Consider the following 23379-nt stretch of genomic DNA (forward strand, 5'->3'; position numbering starts at 1 on the left):
CTAGGTCTCCTGTATCCTCAAACTGCACATCCTATGTCATATTCCCTTTTCCTGATTAGGACACAAGTAGAAAAAAAGAATGACAAAGTATAGGTTTTTAAATTCATCCTACCTGGAAATTAAAATGGGAGTTAGAGACTATGAGCTTTGGTCAGCTGGTGATGATAGAGTCTCAAACAAGTAGAAATAGCTGGCGTGGGTCATAGTGAGCTATGAGAATTAACACCTACTTTGAGGACTAAGGACGTAAGCTAATCAAATATATTTTGTTAGATATGGGTGAAAGCTAGGGGATACATAGAAGATATTTATCTTCAATTTTCTAAGAATATAAATCTTAATCCATGTTGGGATGAATGTTCCTTCTAGTCTAATTTATGTTTAATAGGTATATTGTTGGCCTAGAAATGCTGATGTATTTGTAAAAAGTTCCCTTGGGCCATCTTGTCTTTAAAAGTTTATTTTCATATATTTTTTTTGATATCTAACCTACCATCTGTGACTCCATTCTTCAATTATTACTGTAATTCTTCACCTATAACTGGTATGATTCACTAGCTAGTCAGAATGCCTTCAGCCCCTTTGGCTCATGGTTTCCTTTTAGATATGAATGTAATAAAAATTGTGATGGGTAACAGACTATTTTAAAGAAGCGTGATGCCTCAAAACTTACCTGTGCTCCATCCTATTCAGGGCCCAGTCCTATGTTAGCTAATAATCAGATTCTATTTTTTAAAATGGAAATATCTCTGTAAAGTAATTAAAACAGAGTTCTTGCTGAAATTGAATTTATAAAATGAATGCTTCCATTTTTATCAGAGCAATGTTGTTTGCAAAATGCTTTATAGGACTATTAATAAGCACCTTGGGCAGCAAATAACATCAGGTTGAAATGTACCAAAACATGTATTAATTGCCCCATAAAACATGCTCTGTTGTGTCTTATTGCTTATATCAGGTGGAGTTGCCAAGGCAACCCTTGCATCCTACAATGCCACTCTGGCTAAAAGAGGGCATAGGACATTCCATGCTCCACTTACAGAAAGGCTAACAGAAAAGCTGCAGAGAAAAGAAGAGTTCTCATTGTTTACACTAGACTGCAAACACACTCACACTGACACAAGGTATTCAGTTACAAAATTAGATGGAGATCAAAACCGGTCAGATACCAGCTATTTTCAAGGAACTGTTGAAACTGACAGCAAGGCTTTCTATGTGGGCACTAAAGTCACAACACATGAAGAGATTCTTTTAACTTCCCAGCTTTACATTCCCAGTGCAGGGAAAATTCAGCAATTGATCTTTTGTTTCAAGTGAGAGTCTAAGCATGATCCACCTTAGGGTGTTTGAACTATTGGCTTACTATTTATTCATGCATTGTTTTTCTGTAGTCTATTAAGTGCAAAGTATCTTGATAATGGCTGAAGGTGCTACTTTTTGATTCTAAAGTCTAAAAGCTTCACTAGAGTAAGGGGTTCCTGAAGGTCCTGCTCCCCACGTCCTACTACAACCACCAAGAAAAATCTCGTAGCTTAAGAGCATGTGATGTAGGTTGAACAGTTCTTTTGAGTGACTTTTTTCCAAGTAATGACTCACAGAGTAGGCTCCTTCCATCTTGTGAAGCTGTCTTCTTCAACACAGAATATCTATAGTTGGCACAGAGAATAAGAAAATGTGTGATTACATAGTGGTTTTATGGTAGAAGTGCAGTTATTTTCACCATGGGTTTTTTTTTCTGTGTGTGATTTTTTCACCCAGTGACCTATGTACCACTAAATTATTTATATACCTCCCGTCACGGTGCATATACAGGAATAGAAACTGAATAATCCAATAGACTTTACCATTTAGAAAATAGAACAAATGAGAAATATAGTAGTCACCACTCCTTAGTAATTCTGAAACTCAGCTTCACAGTTATTTTAAAGGACTCCCTACCAGGAGTCAATGTGGGTTACCTGATTAGGGCCTCTTTCTTCTGCTCATCAATGTCTTTAATACCTGATCTTAACATCTGATTTGATCATTGGGAAATGTACTGTCTTCAGGGCCTATATAGACCTAAAAGCTGATTCTTGTCCATGAAAAGTTGAGAACTGAAAGCTCGATTTTAAGTCTTGAAGAGTGAGGCATGTTTAAATTGAACGTATGGGTTCTTTGGCAATGCATTTCACAGAACAAGCTATTAAACTTCTGATTGATGTGCTTAAGTGACTACTCTCAATATTCTTTGAAAAATATAACTTTAAAAGATATAACAGAAATAGCTGTACCCTAACCTGGCCTTTTCTGAATACTTTACTCAACTGAGAACTTTAATTGGCTCATTGTTACACAAAGCCTTTGCAAAATTCTAATTCTACTTAAAAAGATAGTACTGTCTGATGTTTTACTTACTGGTCACGTACAGCTCCTGAGCATTTAAGTGTAGCAAGTTCAAACTGAGATGTGATGTAAGTATAAAATACACACTGGATTTTGAAATCTTAGGATTAAAAAATGTGTAAAATATTTAACATTTTTATATTGATTGCATGTTGAAATAATATTTCCTATATAAATTTTAAAAAGATATTAAATTTTATTTCACCAAGTTCTTTTTACTTTTTCAATATGGCTTTGTAGCCATATATTTCCTAGTGAACATTTTTTTTAAATTACCTATGTGACTCATATATCTATTTGAAAATACTGCTCTAGTAGCAATTGTCCAAGTAAGGTACCACTTTTCTGGATTCTCTCTCTTCTCTTTCCATTTGAAACTAACAAGTTATTTTATTAACTTATCTCTATCTTATAACCCTTTGCCAAGCACAGACAATAAAACCCAACATATACGGCTAACATTTTTATTTTCCAAATCTTGCCTTAGTGCCATAATCTCACTAGGCAAATGCAATGCCTTCTAGGATCTATGGAGTAACAATTTCACTAATATTTTTTTCCACTGTATATCACTAAATTCCATCTTTATAGCATCTGATATCAGTTTTTTGCTTGCATGCCATCCAATTACCAAGCCAACTTCATGAACCTCATTTGGGGTTATAACAGTAACCCACTTCAGGTATTAATTACTCAGTAAATTGAAGGAGGTTAAACTCTGTTATATAAAGTTAAAGAGAAACAAACTCTCAATGACTTGATGCAGGCTACTCATATTAGAACCTGATGTAGTTTGGACAGTTTTTGTTCAGGGATCTGGGCTTCTCTCAGGTTTGTGACAATTCCATTGTGGTTTGGGAATGAGAAAAGTGACAGTGACACAGGGGTCTATGCCAGACCTGGAAGAAGCTTCCATCACTTTGACCACCCTACATTTGTCAGCTTCCTGTTACATGGCCCCTGTATGAATAATGAAAGCTGGGAAATTGTCTTCCTACATGTCCATAAAGAGAAAATGGGATTGGTGAGCATTTCCCCCCTCTCTACAACAGTAATAAATTCAGGTATCATATAAAGGTTATATAGTAAAAGATATGTGATTACACTACAGAGCTTTTGCCTGTAAAATCATAATATATGACTATTATATGATAATATATGATATATCATATATGATAATATAACATGATATATAATTATATATGATATATGATATCATATATGATGTAATGTGATAATATATAATAATCATAACTCATAATATATGATGTGAGGGGGATATATGTTTGTTGATATTTGAATCTCTCAGTGGAGCCTGGTGAGAACAGAGGTGATTGAAGCCCCTGGGCAAATCATAGGATTAAGACTGAACAAACTTACGATGGCTAGCACATTGCCCATAAAACTATAGGCACTCAGTCTGTGTCTGTCACTGGGGTGAGATGAGGCTCATATTTAAGTAATGAGAGAAGTGCCCATGAAGTAGACATTAAGCTTACTTATATACAGTTCTATAACAGGAATTGACACAATTTGGTGGAGAACAGCAGCAGGAAATAATGTTCAGTAGAATAAATTCTGTGATAGATGTTGGAAGCATCAAACCACTTCAAGAGTTGCGTTATGGAGTGTTGAGGTTCTTCGTATCAAATGGACAACTATCTCTGGAAACAATCTGTCAGGAGCATTTCTGAGAACTTTCCTGGATACAGTAGTTGGCCTCTGATTTCCCTTCTAATTCTAAAAGCCTAAGTTAAGACATTGAGGATTCAAATTTATATATGTGACAAATAAAATGATGAAGTTTTGCCAAAGACAGTTATATCTATAGTGGAGACATACACTAGAGAACTGATTAATGAATCATAATTTGGAGACTTTTAACATATCTTACCAGTAGAGATTCTAAAACTGACACTAGAATTTATTATAATTGGGGGATATTTATAGTAAGTATTGTCCAGTTCCCTATTATAATCCTTCCTTCACCAACTTATTCCTCAACAATCAGCCAAATAATTTTCCCAAGCTATTAAAATGAATAAAATAATTTCAATATTATTCAGAACAGGAGATGAGACCTGGATCTTGGCCTAATTGTCTCCATTATGACCCCATAATGTTGTCTGTTCACCAATCAGATCACTGGCTTGAAAACAGGTGTAAGTAAAAACTAAAAAAGGCAATTGATCTTTATGATGTTATATTGCATGAAATATTCAAAATGGCTCTGTATAGACCTTTCTTTAAAAATGTTTTCCTAGGTTGGGAGATTATTTTAATGTTATGTAGAATTTTTCAATAGCTGATCCAGAATTGATATACATTTTACCTATGGTTTATGTCAAAAAAAAAAAAGACCCAGGTTCAAAGCATTCTGTTTAACAAAGAAAAAGGCTTATTTGTGAAATAAACAAAGAGTAATTAAAATCCCACTTATCCTATGACAACTCCCCTGAGCAGTCTACTTTTACCTACTCTTTACTTTTCTATATTTCTTTAGAAAATATAAATTCTTAAAATTCTGAATTTATATGTGCCTATTTTCAGTTAATGTGTGTCATCTGTGAAAATCTTGTCTCACTCATTGTGGTATTAGGGCTTTGAAGAATCCCTTGTACTGAAATATATAACGAATAACCAATTATTAAAAAATAATAAATCGATAATTTCCTATTTGTTTATTTAAAAATATCCTAGTGTATGAATTATAGGCAAACACAAAGTTTTGCTGTAATATTGAAATACTAAATTTGAAAAAAATCTCCCTGATATCTTACCAGTGACAACTGACACTGTCTCATATACATTGAAAAATAACATTTAGAAGGGAACAATGATGTTGATCAGGATAGTCATATCTCTGAGAAAATGAATATATGATATATAACTGATTAGGTCAAGATTTATTTATTTACTCCATTATTTGAATGTTCAGAGAACAGAATCAAGTGATTCTGAATTTATAATGATTTGAGTTAGTTAATACCTTGAGTAACTATAGAAGTGCATAAGAATTTTTTCTACCTTTATTATGGTATAATTAATATATAACATCATATACATTTAAAGTGTACAATGTGTTAACTTAATAAACATTTATGTATTGTGTATATTGTGTAATGATTACCATGATAGGGATAAGTAACATCTCTATCACCTCTCAGAATTACCATTTGTGAGGGTGGTAAGAACATTGAAGATTCACTCTTGGCAACTTTCAAGTATATAATACACCTATGGTGACAATAGTAACCATGTTATACCTTAGGTCCCCAGATTTTATTAATCTTTTTTTTATTTTTATTTATTTATGATAGTCACACAGAGAGAGAGAGAGAAAGGCAGAGACATAGGCAGAGGGAGAAGCAGGCTCCATGCCCTGGGAGCCCGATGTGGGATTCCATCCCGGGTCTCCAGGATCGCGCCCTGGGCCAAAGGCAGGCGCTAAACTGCTGCGCCACCCAGGGATCCTCAGATTTTATTAATCTTAACTGGAAGCTTGTACCCTTCAACCAACATCTCCCCTTTTCCTCCACCCCAAGCCCTGAACAACAATCATTCTACTCTCTATTCCTATAAATTCAGTTTGTTTAGATTCCACGTATAAGTGAGACAATACAGTATTGGTCTTTCTCTATCTCAGTTATTTTATTTAGCATAATGTCCTCAGGATCCATCCATGTTGTCACAATGGCAAGAATTCCTCCTTTCTATGGTTTAATAAGAATCCATTGTATATCTACACTATATCTTCATTATGCATTCATCCATTAACAGATGCTCAGATTATTTCCATATCTTGGTTATTGTGAATAATGCTGAAATGAACATAGGAATACAAATCTCTCTTTAAACTCCTGATTTCATTTCTTTTGATATATACTGAGAATTAAGATTACTAGGTTATATTATTGTTTTCCATAGTGGCTGTACCAATTTACATCCTCACCAACAGTGCACAAGGATTCCCTTTTCTCCACATTTTTGTTAATGCTTATGTTTTGTCTTTTTGATAATAGCCATTTTAACAGTTGTGAGGTGGTATCTCATGGTGGTTTTGATTTGCATTTTTCTGTGATTAGTGATAGTGAGCATCTTTTTATGCACCTGTTGGTGATTTTAATATGTTCCTTGGAAGACTGTCTATTCAGGTCCTCTGCCCATTTTTAATTGTATTGTTTGGGGGGTTTTGTTTTTTGCTATAGAATTATAGGAGTTCCTTTTTATATTTTGCATATGAACACATTATCACATGTGGCTTGCAAATATTTTCTCCTATTCTGTAGGCTGCCTTTTCATTTTGTTGATTGATCTTTTTGCTGTGCAGAAGCTTTTTAGTTTAATATAGTCCTGCTTATTTATTTTGCTTTTGTTGCATGTGCTTTTAGTGTCATATTGAAAAAAATCATTGCTAAGACCAATGTCAAGGAGCATTTCTCTAAAGTTTTCTTTATGAGGAGTTTATGGTTTCAGGTTTTATATTGAAGTCTTTAATCCATTCCAAGTTAATTTTTGTAACTGGTATAAGATAGGGATCCAGTTTCATCCTTATGGATGTGATTATCCAGTTTTCCCCATACCATTTATTAAAAGAGACTATCCTGCCCCATTGAGTATTATTGGTACTTTGACAAATAATAGTTTTATGTAAGAGTTTATTTCTGGGCTCTCTGTTATGTTTCATTGGTTATATTTGTTTTATGTTAGTGCCATGCTGTATTCATTACTATAACTTTGTAATATAGTTTGAAACCAGAAAGTGTAATGCTTCCAGCTTTGTTCTTTTTCAAGATTGTTTTGGTTATTGAGGGTCTTTTAGGTTTCTGTATAAATTTTAGATTTTTTTTTCTATTTGTATGAAAAATTCCGAAGGAATTTTGATAAGGATTGTATCTATAGACAGCTTTGAAGAGTACTGACATTTTAACAATATGAATTCTTCATATCCATGAACATGGGATACCTTTATATTGTGTTGTCTTCAATTTCTTTCATCACAGTCATACACTTTTCAGTATACAGATTTTTCACCACCTCGGTTAAATATAATCTTAAATATTTTGTTGTTTGTGATGCTGTTGCAAATGGAATTATTTCTTTTTTAGTTTGTTGTTTGTATACAGAATTGCAATTGATTTCTGCCTGTTGATTTTGCATCCCGCAGCTTTACTGAATTAGTTGATTAGTTCCAGCAGGTTTTTTTTTTTTTTTTTTTTTTTTTTGGTGGAGTCTGTAGTATTTTCTCTATATATGATCATACCATCTGTAAACAGAGACAGCTTTACTTTTTCCTTTCCAATTTGGATGACATATCTTTTTCTTGCCTAACTGCTCTGGTTGATACTTCCAGTACTATGTTGAATAAAAGTGGTGGGAATGGATCACTTGTGTTCCTAATCTTAGAGGGAAAGTTTTCAACCTTTTACTGTTGAGTATGATGATAGCTGTGTGTTTGTCGTATATGATCTTTATTAAGTTAAGGTACACTCCTTCTGTACCCAATTTCTTGAGAGTTTTTCATCATGAATGGATATTGTATTTTGTCAAATGCTTTTTCTTCATCTATTGAGATAATCATATGATTTTCGATCTCTCATTCTATTAATGCAGTATATCATATTTATTTGTTTGTGTATATTGAACCATTCTTGCATCCCAAGGATAAATCCCCCTTAATAATGGTATACAATCTTTTTACTGTGGTGTTGAATTCTGTTTCCTAATACTATGTTCAGAATTTTTGCATCTATATTCATCAGAAATATTGGCTTGTACTTCTGGCTTGGGTTTGAGGGCATTGCTGGCCTTGTAAATTAGTTTGGGAGTGTTTCCTCTTAGAGTTTTGGAAGAGTTTGAAAAGGATTGAAGTTAATTCTTCTCTGTGAATTTGGTAGAATTTACCCATGAAATCATCTGTTTCTGGGCTTTTATTTGTTGGGAGATTTCTAATTCAATCTTTTAACTCATTATTGGTCTGTTTAGATTTTCTCAGTCCTCATGATTGAGTCCTGGTGGGTTGTGCATTTCTAGGAATTTTTTTATGGTTATCCAATTTGTTGATATGTAATGGTTTAGTCTCTTATGATTCTTTCTTTTGTATCAGTTGCAATGTTTCCTCTTTTGTTTCTGATTTTGTTTAAATTTTTTCTTTCTTAGTTTAGCTTAAGGTTTAGAAGTTTTGTTAATATTTTCAAAAAATCAGCTTTTAGTTTCCTTAGTCTTTCTTGTTGTTTTCCTGATCTCTATTTCATTTATTTCTGCTTTACATTTTTCATTTCATTCATGTATTCTTCAGCTCCTGAATTTCTATTTTTCTTTATGATTTCCATCTCTTTATTAAACTTCTCATTTTGTGTGTGTGGTGTTTTCCTGATTTCACTGAATTGTCTGTGTTTTCACAGCTCATTGAACTTCCTTGAAACAGCTATTTTGAATTCTTTATTGGGTAAACTGCACATCTCCATTTGGGGGGGATCAGTTACTGGAAGAATACTGTGATCTTTTGTTGGTGTCATGTTTCATTGATTTTTTTTCTTGTTCCTTAAAGTCTTGCATTGTTATTTTCACATTTGAAGTAACAATCACCTCCTCTAGTTATTCCTTCCAGAGAGAAAAACATTCTGTTAGCCCTGCTAGAGATTCTGAGACTTTCTCAGACCCTTTTATAGATGCATCTACCCTACACTTATTGCTCCCTCCTGTGGCAAAATTCCCAAGATTGCATGCTTTCTTATAATACAACGTGCCAGGTGCAACACTTTCCCTTTTGCTTCTCCAAGGGCAGTGTAAAGGCTCAAATTTGTGGTCTTTCTGCCCACAGATTTAGCTGTTTTTTCTCTGCATGTTCACTAACCATTTGTGAAAGCTTGCTTTCACAGTCACTGTGAAGTGGCTACAGGGAGCTACACGTGGGGTGGGGAGGTGTTTGGGTAAGGCACCACTCCACAGTGCTGGAATGCCTGCACTGTGTAATGCACAGGTAAGACACCCCCATGGCTCATGAGTGGATCTCCCAAAGGAGTCTATGACACCATCTGTAGGATCTACATACTTTTAGATATAGTCAGAGTTCTAGGTGCTGCTCTCCCAACAGCTCACTGCCCCCTGGTTGTATAGCTTATGATTCAGTATTCTGAATGAGACAAGGGAGAAATGGGCTTCTTTGGCAATATCCTGCACAGCTAGGTAATCTGGGCACTCACTTGTGTGCTCTCACTTTCCCACATAGAAGAAATCATGGCTGAGAAGGGTTCTTTTGACACTCAGCTGTGCCACACTGTGAGAGGAGTGATGTGAAAAAGTCAAATAGTTTCACTTCTCTTATACAATGTGTCCAAACTTGGATTTTGTTTTTTCTCTAATGGTGTTCTGAGACTTCTCCACTGGACTTCTGGACTCCACAAAGACTCTCTTGACCTTGGGCAAATAATCTAATTCAGAGTTCTCCAGACAGTACTGGACTAGAGTTGAGAGGGAGTGGAACAGTTTTATGAGCCATCTCAGGGCTCATGGGACTGAGATGTGCATGCCCATTTCACAAGGCAGGGTTCAGCAGGATTCAGTGGGAGTACCCTTGCTGTATTGCACTGGACCCCACAGCTCCCACAAAGGCACTTTGTCTATGGATGAATGCCAAATTATTCTTGAGGAAGAAAGGAATATAGACAAGGCATCTTATTTGGCCATCTTGCTGATGTCACTTATCTGCATAGGAATTTTTTATGCTTATCACATTAGAAAATTATTGCTGGTCAACTAATGCATCATAAAAAGATTAGTTAATTGAGGTAGTTCAACATTTCCTTCTCTAATTGGAGAATAATTTAAAAATTATTTCAGATATTATTTTATCAGTTGAAAAAAGAAAACTATATCAAAACTAATTGAGAATTAACATTTCTATTTTATTTTTATTTTTTTATTAAATTTTTTTGTTGTTTTTGTATTTTTTTATTGGAGTTCGATTTGCCAACATATAACATAACACCCAGTGCTCATTCCATCAAGTGCCCCCCCTCAGTGTCTGTCACCTAGTCACCCCATCCCCCCACCCAATTCCCTTCCACTACCCCTTATTCATTTCCCAGAGTTAGGAGTCTCTCATATGTATTTTTTTTGTCTTTAAATGTTTGATAGAATTCCCCAGGGAAGCCATCTGACCCTGGACTTTTGTGTCTTGGGAGGTTTTTGATGACTGCTTCAATTTCCTCCCTGGTTATCTGCCTGTTCTATTTCTATTTCAGGTTTTCTATTTCTTCCTGTTCCAGTTTTGGTTTACCAGAAATGTGTGGTCTGTGGTTTACCAGAAATGTGTCCATTTCTTCTAGATTGCCTAATTTATTGGTGTATAGCTGCTCATAATATGTTTTTTAAATCGTTTGTATTTCCTTGGTATTGGTTGTGATATCCCTTTTTCATTTGTGATTTTATTAATTAGAGTCTTTTCTCTTTTGTTTTTAATAAGGCTGGCTAATGGTCTATCTATCTTATTGATTCTTTCAAAGAACCAACTCCTGGTTTTGTTGATCCATTCTACAGTTCTTCTGGTCTCTATTTCATTGAGTTCTCAAATATTTATTAACTCTCTTCTTCTGCTTATTGTAGGTTTTATTTGCTGTTCTTTTTCCAGTTCCTTTAGGTGCAAGGTTAGCTTGTGTATTTGAGTTTTTTTCCAATTTTTTGAGGGATGCTTGTATTATGATGTATTTCCCTCTCAGGACTGCTTTTGCTGTATCCCAAAGATTTTGAACAGTTATATCTTCATTCTAATTAGTTTCCATGAATCTTTTTAATTCTTCTCTAATTTCCTGGTTGACCCTTTCATCTTTTAGCAGGATGGTCTTTAACCTCCACGTGTTTGAGTTTCTTCCAAATTTCTTCTTGTGATTGAGTTCAAGTTTCAAAGCATTATGGTCTGAAAATATGCAGGGGACAATCCCAATCTTTTAGTATCATTTCAGACCTGATTTGTGACCCAGTATGTGGTCTATTCTGGAGAAAGTTCCATGTGCACTTGAGAAGAATGTGTATTCAGTTGTGTTTGGATGTAAAGTTCTGTAACTATCTGTGAAATACATCTGGTCCACTGTATCATTTCAAGATTCATTTCTTTGGAGATATGCTTAGAATATCTGTCATTTGCAGAAAGTGCCATGTTGAAGTCTTCCAGTATTAGTGTATTATTATCTAAGTATGTCTTTACTTTGGTTATTAAGTGATTGATACACTTGGAAGCTCCCACATTAGGGGCATAAATATTCATGATTTTTAGGTCCTCTTGTTGGATAGATCCTTTAAGTATGATATAGCGTCCTTCTTCATCCCTTACTACAGTCTTTGGGATAAACTTTAATTTATCTGATAGGAGAATGACTACCCCTGCTTTCTTTTGAGGACCATTCAGGCTGTAGGTGTCCTTAGGTCTAAAATGAGTCTCTTGTAGACAGCAAATAGATGGGTCTTGCTTTTTTATCCAGTCTGAAACCCTGCATCTTTTGATGGGATCATTAAGCCCATTCATGTTCAGAGTTACTTTGAAAGATATTAATTGTCATCATAATACCTATTCAGTCCCTGTTTTTGTGGATCATTTCTTTGGACTTCCTCTTTCTTTTACAGAGTTCCCCTTAATATTTCTTGCAGAGCTGGTTTTGTGGTCACATATTCTCTCAGTTTCCTCCTATCTTGGAAGCTCTTTATCTCTCCTTCTATTCTGAATGAGAGCCTTGCTGGATAAAGTATTCTTGGCTGCATGTTCTTCTCATTTAGGACCCTGAATATATCCTCCCAGCACTTTCTGGCCTGCCAGGTGTCTGTGGAGAGGTCTGCTGTTAATCTAATTTTCTCTCCATATAAGTTAGGGATCTCTTGTCTCTTGCTGCTTTAAGGATTTTCTCTTTATCTTTGGAATTTGCAAGTTTCACTATTATATGTCAAGGTGTTGAATGGTTTTTATTGATTTTAGGGGGAGACCTCTCTATCTCCTGTATCTGAATGCCTGTTTTCCTCCCCAAATTAGGGAAGTTCTCAGCTATAATTGTACAAATATGCTTTTGGCCCTCTGTCCCTCTCAGCGCCCTCTGCCACCTCAATTATACATAGAGTTTCCCTTATGAGGCTGTCATTTATTTCCCTTAACTTTTCCTCATGGTATTTTGTTTTTCTTTTTTTTCCCTTAACTTCCTTCCTTGCCATCAACTTGTCTTCTATGTCCCTCACTCTTCTCCCTCATTAACTCTTATCGTTAGGACCTCTAGTTTGGATTGCATCTCAATTAACTGATATTTTTAAAAATTTTTTTCAATTAACCGATTTTTAATTTTGGCCTGATTAGATCTAAATTCTCCAGTCATGAAGTCTCTTGAATCCTTCATGCTTTTTTCCAGAGCCACCAATAGCTTTATAATTGTGCTTCTGAATTGGCTTTCTGACATCAAATTGTAATCCAAATTCTGTAACTCTGTGGCAGAGAGTAATGTTTCTGATTCTTCCTTTTATGGTGATTTCTTCTTTCTAGTCATTTTGCTCAGTGCAGAGTGGCTAAAAACGAGTTGTACTGGATAAAGGAAGAAAAAAAAGGGAAAAAAAAAAGGAGGGGTACCCTCTGGTTCTATATACTGTCCCTCGACTTCCCCTGGAGCTTTCCAGTGCTGCTCAGTCAAGAATTTGGCTCTTCCCCTATCCTTCCAGCTGGTCTTCTGGGAGAGGGGTCTGCTGTGCTGATTCTCAGGTGTATCTACCTGGGGGAGCTGTCCCAACCCCACCAGGTGCCCGCCTCAGCGGGAGCTGTTTACCCGTGAGGCCTCTGTTCCCTGGCGCCCCCACTCCATCCCAGGCACAGGTGAGTGACATCAGGAGGAACAACACCACTGGCAGCGGCCAGCTCTCCAGCTCTGGACTCAGCTCCCAGAGTAACTACCCAGTCTCCCAGTCCACACTGGCCTGGATGCTCCGGGGGCGGGGGTTGCTGATCTGCACAGTGTGGGGCGCCCGGTGGCAGGAGAGTCCTCGCTGTCCTGTGCCCTCCCCACCTCCTCCTGTCCGGGGGGGAGCACAGGATCGTGGACTGTGTCTGCTTGGTGCCCTGGGATCCCGGGCCTGTCCTGTTGGAATCTCGCTCCCCACCGCCTAACATTTCTATTTTAAACCAAATGTTTATTTTTTACATTTCTTGATTTGTTTTACCTTTTAAAAAACATTGTATAGCCTTATAACTTCATATGCAGTTGCCTACAAAACTCTTTTTAGATTATTTCAATATATTTAGACTAATAATTTACTAGCTCTGTTGATCACTGCTAATTTATTAATTGCTGCCACAACCTGTCTGAATATGCCTTTGAGTCTAAATTACAGTAATCTTACCAGATAAGGGAGACATAATTATGGATAACTTGAGGGAAAGTTTTGATAAAAGGGTAAATGGGATAGAAAGATGATTAACTCCATCATCTAAAATACCACTTCTGCTGGTATTGGTTTCTGTAATAAAAAAGATAGAAACATTAGTGAATTCAAAAGGTAACAGCTTACTTTTCTTCTCCTAAATTTAGTATTAAATAATGTGGCTTAGTTATTTACTTTGGATATTGTGAGACTAAGAAAATTTGGTAAGATTGATTTATCCAAAGAAGCAAACAAAACCCTAGGTTGAGAAGATGAAGTTATTGGAATTTACTGTTGGTAGGGAGAACAGTTAATGTGTACTGAATCTGTGAATAAAGGGATTAATGGCACTGTTATCTCCATTTTACAGATGAGGAAACCAGACTTAGTAAGGTTAAATATCTTGCTCAAGTCACAGTGCCAGTTAGTGAAAGAGCCACAGTTCCCTGAAGGCTATCTAATTCCCAAACCCATAGTTTACTGCCACTAAAAAAAGCTTAAAAAGAAATGTTAGAGGTTTGTTTTGCTTTGTTTCATAAGTAGGTAGGGCATAAACTTTCAAATTGCCTGATATCAACATAGTTTTGGGGATTCCAGGACACCCACCTAGAGAGAAAAATGAGAATATAAACATCTATGTGATAAGCAATATCAATTTATCAGGACAATCAATTCTAACCATGAATAGAGGGGGAAAAAATCCCTCTATATAGTTTATGAATCACTTTATGGTAAAACATACTCTCAATCCCAGGAAGGATTTACAAAAGAAATAATTCCTCTATCCTTTTAGCCTTTACTCTTTTTTAGCAGTGTTTCCTATTTTTAGCTTGTCAGTGCACAAACAGGAAATGTTTTTAGACATTGTTGCTCATCAGTCTTCCATGTTAGTGCATACTTCAATAAATATTTTTCTCAAAACACGATACCCAAAACTACAAACAAGACAATAGATGTTTTCTGACCTGTGCCAAAAGCAATAAAATTGCTTGATTTTTTAGTTTTTGTATTTTTTATATTTAAATTTTTAATACATATATATATATAAGTTTTTATACTTATTCAGCCTAAAATTGCATCTCCTTTTCATAACTACACCATACCCCTACTCCATCACATTGAGCAGTCTAATAAACTGCTCTCATTCTGCGTGAACTGGTTTTTAAATAAGATCTCAAGCATTTCTGCATTTTTCACGACTTTTGAACCCAAGTATAAAACTATTAGGATAAATAACATCCTAATTATAATCCTATTTAAAATTCATGCTTTCAGTTTTTACCCTATTTTTAATTCTATCCAATTTTGATTCTTAGATCTCCTCCTATATTTTGTATTTGAGCTTTGCAGTTTGTGTTTCTTATATTATTTACATGGCCTGCTTTATAAGTCATTTTTATGTCAAATAGATAAATAAAGTAAGCTACAGACAGGCAAAGCCCTGTAGTTCTTTGAATCTGATGTCCAAACTGATGCTGAGCAGAGGTCCAATGTCATAAGCTGTGAGTTCATTGTTCAACAAACTGCAACTATATTTACTAGCACTAGCATCCAATTAATATTTTTGCATATTAAACAAAAGACTGTCTTGAGAAACACTTTCAAAAACACTTCCTTGTAACTCAGAAGCTGAATATGAGAAAGAGATAAAGAATGGCAGTCACCAATCATTGGATGCTAGTGAAGCCTATGGAAGAAGATAAAATGCCAAGAGAATGCATGCAGAATTGATAGAATGGAGAGGATATGATTGTTAATTCAAAAAAGTAGGAGCTGTTCAGAGAGTAGGGGAAACTACGAGGAAAATGTAAGGGAGGTTGAAGAAGTAATCAGTGTCCTGAGAACAAAAGGAGGGACAATTACCTTAAGGATTCAACTCTGAAGTTTACCTCTTTGAGCAATTTAAGCAGGTTAAAGTGAGTGTGAATAATGGTTTAAATATAAATCCCTGAAGTAATGTAGAAATCAAGATCCTGAGGAGAGCAGCTAGCAGTTGAAACCTAATGCTATGTAAAGTGGATAAAGTTACAGTAAAAGTCATCCTAAAAAAATAAAAAAAAAAAAAAAAAGCAGTAAGTGCATAAGAAATATACTATCTCAAAACCCATATAGGATCAATTGTGTGTAGCTCCAGAACCAAACTAAGAATGGATTGAATCTGTTGTGCCATTAGAGCAATGATTTCTCTCACAAAGGAGTAGTTGGAAATGCTATTTTTTTTAAATGAATGTCATTTATTCAGCTACTCTTTTGATTAACCGATGCTTATTGAGCCAGATCAGATATCAGATACTTTTTCAACTGCCAAGGATAAAATGGAGACTGACATAGGAACATTCCTTACTTCATAGAGCCTATAGCCTAGTTGAGGAGAAGAGATATAAAACCTGTATACAAATAATTAACTAAATTTCAATTATGATAAACTCAAACACAAGTGTAAGATCTATCATAACTTGTAGTGGGAGAATTAGGCTAGTCCCAGAGACTCTGGGAAGGCTGCTCTGGATGGAGGCAATGTTGTGACAGAGAAGCCTGCCAAACCAAGAGGCAGAGGAAGCCCATAAACTGCACACAGAAAACTGATCATTGGACATAAGAAACAAACAGAAAGCCAGTAGGATGGAGATGTGTCATCATGGGGAGGGGGATTCTTAGATGGGACCAGAAGGTTATACAGAATCCAGATCATGCAGGGAAGGTTCTGTGAGATGTTAGTCTTTAATATTAAGACGTAATCATCAAAGAAAGAGAGTGACATGGACTGGTTTTAAGAGATCATTCCGGTAGCTGAGAGGAAAACAAGTGAGGCTGAGGATAAGGATGTTATAATTAGGATGATATTGCAATAGTTTAATCAGGGAAGAGTGTTAGCTTGGGCTATAGTAATGGCAGTGAAGGTGAAGAAGTGAATTCAGTATATTTTTATACATTTATTTTGGTGTGTGAATAGATATGAAAGATGAATATTTATGAGAAATGCAGGAGTGAGAAATTGTGCTTTGGATAAAAGGTTTGACTAGGTTATTTCCAAGGTCCATTCCAGGAAAGTATATAATCTTACTATGCTGTAACACCTTAATACACACTAATATTGGAATTTCATGAAAAGGGAATAAACTTTGAATCCATTGTCACAGCTTTACAGGGGGCAAGGAGGGCAAAGAGGTAGAATTTCATGATTCATTGTATTCTTTCTTCAAGCTCTGAAGGCCTGACAGAGGTGCCCTATTTATTTTTCAGAATACTTAATTCCTTCCTGATAACTGCTGAAGTTAATATGTTGACAGTGTGACAGTAGTAGAGGATAACAAGTAATTACAAACAAACACTAAAACTAAAATAAACAGTTTATGCAATAAGATTGGGTGCATTTCCTTGGGTTGATCATGATTAAAGACCTGTGAAAATCCTCTTTTCAGCATGCTGAGATCCTGAGGGGAGGGTTCTTTATGGCTCCATCTGCATCTGAGTTATCACTAGGCTTTCTCTAACAGAAGGACAGAAGGTTTCCAATTAAGCCTTTGTGAATAAAGACAAAACCCTTTTATGAACCAATTGTCTGGAAATCTGTGGTAACCCAATTTTCAACAAGCAGTGTAGCCATTAATTGGCTAGGTGCCAATAGTAGTGGGGAGGGGTTAGGGAGACAGTAGGTCAGAATTGAACATAAAGCACAATAGAATGTCCTTTAACAAGTTTGCTTTCCTATAGCTCCATTAGACGGGCCAGTCTGATTGAAGATCTGTAATTATCTTTCCAACTTAATATCTATTGGTTATGTGCTCTATTCTATTTATTTTTGTAATACTTAATTTTGGCTCTATAGACTTTATTAGGAGGGAAAGCCAATATTATAATAAACTATTGCAAATTGAATGAAAGCAAATTAGTTTTCATCCACTATATATAATCTCAAAGCTTTAAAAATAAGAAAGGTTCTGTTGTTTCCTGGAAGTGACTTCAGTTTTAACTTTGTATGACTGTAGAGTAAAATTTTCCATAATATGAGTTTCACAAATCCTAGACTGTTTTATTTCCTTCAGAATTAGTGACTCCAAAGGGAAATTTCTTGAGACAGTTGATTAGAGCTTTCTGAACTCAAAATGATTCTTCACACCTGGGGATAGACAGTTTTAAGTAATGAATGATTAAAGACAAAACAACAATCTCAAATACATATGCCAAATGAAACATAGGCTACAGTTCTGTGGGGTGGGTAATGGCTCCAATGATCCGATCATTAAAATTATATATTCTATGAAACTATGTAACAGCCTACATATCTTTACGGAAGAATTATGATCTGGAATAACAGAATATGTAGACATGAGAGTAAATAAAGAAGATGGGTGGGATGCCTGGGTGGCTCAGTGATTAAGTTCCCGCCTTCAGCCCAGGGCGTGATCCTGGAGCCTGCTTCTCCCTCTGCCTGTGTTCTCTGCCTCTCTTTTTGTGTATCTCTCATGAATAAATAAATAAAATCTTTTTTTTAAGATGGGCAATAAGTGGACAGAAAATCTGGTATCTAAGTTATGTAAACTCAAAGCCTAGTTGAAATGATAGAGGCAGAATTTTTTTTTTTTTTTTTTTTAGAGGCAGAATTTTAATCCAGGTCTTAACTTCTACTCTACCAGAGTTACCATTATTTGGCTACTGTATTCTAGGGGATTATACCTTGTCATTTTAGTGTTCTCTGAGACATTTAAATTTGCCTTTTAAATAAGTAAATTCCTTATTCTTCCCACTAGTGAAAAATATGTTATTTCCCATGTGTTTTTCCCATGTAAATCCAGTTTATAACAAGGCAATGTTTTTGAACATCAGCTAAAGAGGCAAATGTATTCTGAAAGTCTCTGGGGCAGTCTTGCTTCAAAGTCAAATGGTGACCCAGACTGATAGTCACAACCAAGTCTCGATTGTCTTAGATCTGCCTGTGTCGATGTGGGTTGTGAGGGCTCTTCCTCATGATTTATAACAATATATAAAATGCTCAATTTTTCAAATTATTTATAACAAAATAAAAGAGGGCTATAAACTAATCTCCATAATACTTAAATCTTATTCACTTGCCAGGTTTTTGTTTTGTTTTGTTTTGTTTTTAACCTTGTGGGATAGAAAGAGATGAAATTTTGGCTATACATTCCAGGATTTCCCATAGAAATGTGTTCTCTTCCTGGGTTTCAAGTAAAGAAAAGATAGTGCCACCACTAAACTTTATCTTCTCAGTACTGCAATCCCCAACGGTGAAGTTTTCTGATTTCCTAAATGACCCTCTTCCTTGAGATCTTGAGTTCCTTTTTAGATTATGTGCCTCGTTTCCTATCCTCCCATTTCTTCTACACAGCTACAAAGTAAGCAAAGAAGGAGAGGAAGAGATTATACGTAGTGAGGGCCTGATGTGTAGATGCTCTCTGAAACACGTTCCTTAAAATGCTCAGTCATCTGTGAGGTTCTATTAGTTCGCATTACAAATGGGCACATAAGAATTTGGAGATATCTAAGATTAGGCAGCAGGGGACTGCAGAAAAAAAATGAGATTTAACTTATTTTTATGCTGTCTCCAGAAGTCTATTTGATCCACTACCCTGATATTCCAAGCTACTTCCTCTCTTTACTTAAGGAGACAGAAACCATAGCTGGATACTTTACAAGACCAGCGACAAATTATTTTTGCAATTCATTCCATTTAGATCTTATATTGCAGTTCTGGTAACTGAATTCTCTGGAAGAATCCAGAATACACATATGAGGGAAATTTGTTGAAGAGGATTTAAGACAAACAAAGGATATCACTCCTATTGATGAAGGTAACAGGAAGAGGAACTGATTCTGAAGAATTGTTCAGAATTGTTTAGAGGAAGTTAGATGAAGGTCTTATGTGAAAGGAAAAAAATACTGAAACCTGGTAATAACATTCCAAGGTTTAAAAAAAAAAACAAAAAATAAAAGATGGTTATCTTTTAGAACTGTATTTAAATCCTGTCACATACTATGTGAATTTTTTTTTTTTTAAACCAGGATAATAGTGTTCATCTCATACAGATACCTAATGAAAGACAACTCTGGGAGAAAACTCCCATAAACCCCTGCACCTAACACCCAGTTCACTGTGTTCAGGAGCACATGTGGGTGCTCTTGTGTGTCCCTCTCCCTAGTTTCAAGGGAGGGGAACAATTTAAATGTTCAAAATGATTTTTCTACAGCCTTTGACATGTTCCAAATTTTTCTGTGGAAGAGGCATACACTGTAGGTAAACTGTTTACCTACAGTGTATGCCTCTCACCGGTGTCAGCTTACTTGACAGTTATTTTCATCATTTTTATTATGTATTATTTCTCATAATGTTGAAAGAAAAATAATATCCTCCCCAGTTAGCAAGGCAGGACTTGAAGATTTTTCATTCCTCTTTTGATATATGATATGATATGAATCAGCTTTTACTATACAATATGAACTGTTTCCTATAATAAAAGTGTACCATACAACAATTCCATTGCCTTTATTGGATTTGGAGTTTATTTTAGCTGTTTGCATTGAGGTATCCATGTAAACCATTTTTAAAATCAGAAGTAAAAGCCAGAGGCATAACCTGTATCTCCAAGACATCACTTACCTATTTTAAAGATTGTTTTTTAAATTTACTTATTCATGATAGACACAGAGAGAGAGAGAGTGAGAGAGAGAGAGAGAGGCAGAGACACAGGCAGAGGGAGAAGCAGGCTCCATGCACCAGGAGCCTGACGCGGGAATCGATCCCGGGTCTCCAGGATCGCGCCCTGGGCCAAAGGCAGGCACCAAACCGCTGAGCCACCCAGGGATCCCTCACTTACCTATTTTAACATTAAAAAGAAAAGCAAACCCTTGTTAATGGTGTTTCTAACCCTCATAACCCAGAGAATTTTTAGAAGAATGCTGGAAAAATAATGTAGAAACAAGCACTGTAACTAATGCAGAACTGACTAGTTAATTAGCTAACCCCATTATTTTCACATAATAAACTATTCAATGATTTATATCATTCCATGTGATGTAAATGTCTGACTTGATGTGGCCTAGGTATTTATGCTTTAAAAATGAGATCTCCACTGATTAAAAAGACAGTGGACTTGACTGATAGTCCCAAGTTGTGTTAGAGCCCAGACTAGTATATTCTACTCCTTATGTTGTGCCCAAGATTGCGAATCCGAGAAACCACCAAGGAGCCTACACCGAAGCAAGCGCACGAGGGTTTATTAGCAAGCTCCAGCTTGGGTCCAAGTATACCGGACACAGTGGAGCAGGGACTTGGACTCCGAAGTGGGTAACAGCTGAGTTTTTTATAGGCTGGTCTAGGGGAGTTTCAGAAGTGGTGGAGGAATTTCTCAAGTTCTGTTTACATTATAATATGGGGCTTAAGGGCATTGAGCTCTGTTCTCATTCTAATATGGTACTTTCTACCATAACTTTCTGATATGGGATTCTCTGTGAGGACATTGAGGACATTCTGCAGTTTTTCCTATAAAGTTCAGCTCTTATTCACAGGTGCCTAAGATGGTTGTACTTGTGCTAATGCTAAACTTGAGGTGGAATGGCCTTGATTTTTCTCGGCCTCCACACTTAAGCTTTGTGCAGTTCTTACTGTGTCTGAGTGGTAATGTGTGGCCGAGCTCCCTGCTGCGGAAGGAAGGGAGAGGGCCTGGCCCTCTTGGGGGTACATATATGTTTATGAAATTACTGTGCTCTTTCATGTATACTAGTTAAGAGCTAAACTTTGTAGCAGAGAAAACAGACATATTAGGAAAAGTGCTAATTGTAAGGGGTGCTAAGGAGAAATACAAAAAGGCTTAGAGATGAGAGAAAGTGTTCCCAAAAATTACCAGGCTGTCCTAGGAAAAATGTGAAAGAAAAAAAAAATCAAGAAACTTTGCAGTTAATCTCCATCCTCATCTCCTATCACTGAATAAAAAGAATGTGGAAATAGATGGACTCATGATTTCCAGTATTTGACAGAGTTGATCAACTCTCTCCTACATGAAATACTATCTTCTGTTGCTTTCTTTCCTGCTCCCCATCCCCCTTTTATTTCTTGTCCGATCTTCCTTAGTTGTTCTTCCTTTGGTTCTTCCTCATGTTACCACTGTTCAGACCTTGTTTTCTGTCTATGTGATCTCATTCAGTTTCATGACATTATTTATCATCACTATGCTGAAGTCTCCTATTCTCTGGGTAAGACCACTCCCTTAAATAAGAAGAGTCCAGATAAGAAAGATGACTGGATTTTAAGATATGGGGATGGGCTTGGTGGAGCTCCTGAGATCTGAGCTAGTTTTAAATGATAGAGTAGATTTCTAGACAGAGAAGAAGGATATATGCATGTGTAATTTATAGGAATTGGTTAAAAATGCCTGAGTCCTGTCCAAGCAGCTAAGAAGTAAAATAGTTCAGTTTATTTTTATTTATTTATTTATTTATTTATTTATTTATTTATTTATTCATTCATTCATTCATTCATTCATTCATTCATTCTTTAAATAGTTCAGTTTAAAAGGAGAGTCGATGTTGGGTAGCATGGAGAAAAGTGCTCAGATAATTTGATTAGGATCATTTTATGGATATAGCTGCCCTCTCCTGTAACCCACACATTTAAAGGAACCACTTACAGTACATCAGGTTGTCTTACTACTAAATAAATTCAAACAATTCTAATGAGGAGTTGGAAACTAATGAAAACATGAGTGTTAAAACACATATTCTTTTTGACGGCTCTAAGTTTATAGTGAAGATGCTCATGGGAAAGGAGAATTTCCCAAAATTCCCCTGCTGTTCGGATAAGAATACTCAATAATCAGCTATTGCTTTGAAGGAGGAAAATATAGTTAACAAAACAGGACTTTTACTACAGTTTTGCACAGGAGGGTAGGAAGAGTAGAATGAGACCTTTGATATTAATAAGCTGACATTAATACGGCAATTTTTATGTCCTATTACAATAAAAAAATTAATTTGGGGTTCAGGTTTTTCTCCCTTTCAATTGACTATCTTTTAAGGTGATAAGCAGAATTACATTTTAACAGAAAATGTTAGATATCTCAATATTATGGATCATTAACCCAATAAACCATTGGAACCATATCTGCCCTGTTCATTTTGCACATGATAGCGTTCTCTTGGAATCTCAAGGAAAATAGAAAAACATGTCATTAAAAAGAAAATCAGTGTGTTCAATAGTGGAACTCAAACACAAAAACGTGTAAGATGAGGCGATGGAAAAACTCCCAATAAGAAACTGAAGACTGATACGGTTTTCCTGATTATTATAATTTTTTTAAACTATGGACCCCCAAGTAAGAACATGCAGTGAGTGAAAAAGCGTCTTATCTGGGGACTCTAGTAGAGGACTCTCATTTATGACAACCACTTCATGCAGCCTCCTGAACTGAAAAATGAGTCTACTTCTTTCCTTCTTATCTCAGGAAATACTGCCTTTGTTAGGGTAATTATTAAGTTTACAGCCCATACAAAATAAAGTGAGGAATCTGTAGAGCTATCTCATCATCAGGCTATTTTATGTGGTGACAAAATAAATTGTTTTCCCAAGATGTTGAGATTATTGAGCCTTGGTGT

General features: G+C 35.8%; 1 protein-coding gene and 1 long non-coding RNA gene across 9 annotated transcripts in view; one reads left to right on the forward strand and one right to left on the reverse strand.

Moving 5' to 3' along the window:
• LOC112647818 (uncharacterized) overlaps nt 1-2319 on the reverse strand; it is a 36744-nt gene extending 34425 nt beyond the window's left edge. For both annotated transcript variants that reach the window (XR_003128488.3, XR_003128487.3), the window contains exons 1-2: nt 1959-2319; nt 1597-1646 (exon numbers count right to left, since the gene is read on the reverse strand). This is a non-coding gene — a long non-coding RNA (uncharacterized LOC112647818). The remainder of the gene's footprint in view (nt 1-1596; nt 1647-1958) is intronic.
• RIT2 (Ras like without CAAX 2) overlaps nt 1-23379 on the forward strand; it is a 475191-nt gene that overhangs the window by 402841 nt on the left and 48971 nt on the right. The window lies entirely within an intron of this gene.

This window comes from Canis lupus, chromosome 7 (genome assembly GCF_003254725.2).
Source record: "Canis lupus dingo isolate Sandy chromosome 7, ASM325472v2, whole genome shotgun sequence".
Taxonomy (NCBI): domain Eukaryota; kingdom Metazoa; phylum Chordata; class Mammalia; order Carnivora; family Canidae; genus Canis; species Canis lupus.